The following is a 3,184-nucleotide window of genomic DNA, read 5'->3' on the forward strand; positions in this document are numbered from 1 at the left end:
AGTATCTGTTGACTTAGGACTCCATTTGCAGTTCCTATGCCTTCCACTAGATGTCAACAGTCTTTAGAAATCGTTTCAGGCTTGTATTCTTCTAAATGAGGGAGTAAGACTAGTCTGAACGAGTGGACCCTAACATGTCGCAGAGTTTTTTCAGGCGCATGTGCATTTCTTGTTTACCTTTTATATTGACGACATTGTTGTCCGGTTGAAATATTATAGATCATTTAGGCTAAAAAAACAAGCTGAGGATTGAATATAAACATCGTTTGACATATTTCTATGAACTTTACGGATACAATTTTTTTTTTTTGTCTGATTGTTTTGACTGAGTTTGAGCCTGTGGATTACTGAAGAAAACAGGCTAACAAAACGGAGGTTTTTGGATATAAAGAGACTTCATCGAACAAAAGGAACATTTATTGAGTAAATTAATGTCTTCTGATTGCCAACATATGAAGATCATCAAAGGTAAGGGATTAATTCTCTATTTCTGAATTTTGTAACGCTTCTGCTTGGCTGGTTACTGTTTGTAATAATTTGTGAACAGGGCTAAGTTCTGGGCTAGGTATGTTCTGGGCTTGGTATGCTTTCGCCGAAAAGCATTTTATAAATATGACACTGTGGTTGGTTTAACAAGAAGTTCATCTTTAAAATTGTAAAATATGTTTTGTTTTCTGAATTTTTATTATTATTATATTTTTATTATTTATTATTATTTATTAATTTTTATTATTTTTATTATTATTATTTTTATTATTATGAGCATTTCTGTAATTGAATTTGGCTGAACTCTGCAACCTCACTGGAGGTTGGCCAGATGGGTGGCTAGCGTCCCACATACCCTAGAGAGGTTAAAATGTCAGTGAAGACATTTGCCAGTTGGTCCGTGCATGCTCTGAGTACACGTCCTGGTAATCCATCTGGCCCCGTGTCCTTGTGAATGTTGACTTGTTTAGCTTCTTATGGGTAGCGTCCCACCTGGTCAACATCCGGTGAAATTGCAGTGCGCGAAAATAACGACCAAATTCAAATATTTGTGTCATACATCAAAATAAAGCTTAACTTCTTGTTAATCCAGCCGCTGTGTCATATTTCAAAAAGGATTTACGGTGAAAGCAAACCATGCGATTATCTGAGGACAGCGCCCCGCATTCAAACACATGAAAATCATATTTCAACCAGGCAGGTGCTACATGAAAGTCAGAAATAGCGATATAATTCATGCCTTACCTTTAAAGATCTTCTTCTGTTGGCACTCCAAAATGTCCCAGAAAATTCACAAATGGTCCTTTTGTTTGATAATGTCCTTCTTTATGTCCCAAAAATGTTCAACATGCCTACAAAGTATCTAATAAGTTACACGTAAAAAAGGAAAATTTGGTCCAACCATTTCAAACAACATTCCTAATCCAACCTCAGGTACCCTAAAACGTAAATAATCAATCAAATTTATGACGGAATGAACTGTTTCCAATACCGGATAAAAACAACTTGAAGCACGCTCCAGTTCACGCTCATCAAAACAGTAGAGTCCACATTGAGTGACACTTACAATGAATAGGACCACTTCTTCATTTCTCAAAAGAAAAACATCCAACAATTTCTAAAGACTATTGACATCTAGTGGAAGCCATAGGAACTGCAACCAGTTTCCTAATAATAAGGGAGTCCCATAGAAACCAATTGGAAAATCATATGACCTCAAATTTTCCCTTCCCTTGGAAGGTTTGTCCTCTGGGTTTTGCCTGCCATATCAGTTCTGTTATACTCACAGACATTATGTTAACCTCTTAAGTCGACCCTCTACTTTTTTGAACATTCTGTTAAAAATCGCGCAACATTTCAGCGCCCTGCTACTCATGCCAGGAATATAGTATATGCATTTGCTTAGTCTGTGTGGATAGAAAACACTCAGACGTTTATAAAACTGGTTAAATCACTGCTGTGGCTTTACCAGAACGGCATTTACATCGAAAAGCACAGGAAAAACTGATCACTGAAAATGGGAAAATATATCCATGCGCTACTTGAACCCATTGATAAAGGTGAACCACAATTAATTGACTGAGGTTGCAGTACCTACAGCTTCCACACGGTGTCTAGAGTCTTGTCATTTCCTTGAGTTTTTTTTCTTGGTCAAACACATGCAGGGCACCGTATCTCCTTAGGTCTAGGACCGGATATTTTCGTTGAGTTTCTAGCCGGACATTTTTCCAGACGGACAGCTAATGATCTTTACATCGCCTCCTGATGAATTTTATCGCTTATTAACGTTTACTAATACCTAAAGTTGCATTACAAACGTATTTCGAAGTGTTTTGTGAAAGTTTATCGTCGACTTTTTGAATTTTAAAAAATGACGTTACGTTTTGAAACGATGTTTTTTTCGTTTATCACACAGTCTACATATAACGATATCTAGGCTTTATATGGACCGATTTAATCGAAATAAAGACCCAAATAGTGTTTATGGGACATCTAGGAGTGCCAACAAAGAAGATGGTGAAAGGTAATGAATGTTTTCTATTTTATTGTGCGGTTTGTGTAACGCCGAAATGCTAATTATTTTGTTTACGTCCCCTGTGGGTCTTTTGGGGTGTTACATGCTATCAGATAATAGCTTCTCATGCTTTCGCCGAAAAGCATTTTAAAAATCTGACTTGTTGCCTGGATTCACAACGAGTGTAGCTTTAATTCGATACCCTGCATGTGTATTTTAATGAACTTTTGAGTTTTAACTAATACTATTAGCATTTAGCGTAGCGCATTTGCATTTCCAGAGCTCTAGTTGGGACGCAAGCGTCCCGAGTAGAAGCAAGAGGTTAACAGTTGTAGAAATTTGAGAGTGTTTTCTATCCAAATCAATCAATTATATTCATATCCTAGCTTCTGGGCCTGAGTAGCAGGCAGTTTACTTTGGGCACGCTTTTCATCCGGAGGTGTAAATACTGTCCCCTACCCAAGAGAGGTTAAATGTCTTGCTCACATTGGCTACGGAGAGCATGATCACACAGTCGTCCGGAACAGCTAGTGCTCTCATGCACGATTCAATGTTTCTTGCCTCAAAGCGAGCATAAAAGGCATTTAGCTCATCTGGTTGGCTCGCGTCACTGGGCAGCTCCCGGCTGGGATTAACTTTGTACTCTGTAATAGTTTGCAAGCCCTACCACATCCAACGAACATC

The sequence above is a fragment of the Oncorhynchus nerka genome, unplaced genomic scaffold, assembly GCF_034236695.1.
Source record: "Oncorhynchus nerka isolate Pitt River unplaced genomic scaffold, Oner_Uvic_2.0 unplaced_scaffold_1682, whole genome shotgun sequence".
Lineage (NCBI taxonomy): Eukaryota > Metazoa > Chordata > Actinopteri > Salmoniformes > Salmonidae > Oncorhynchus > Oncorhynchus nerka.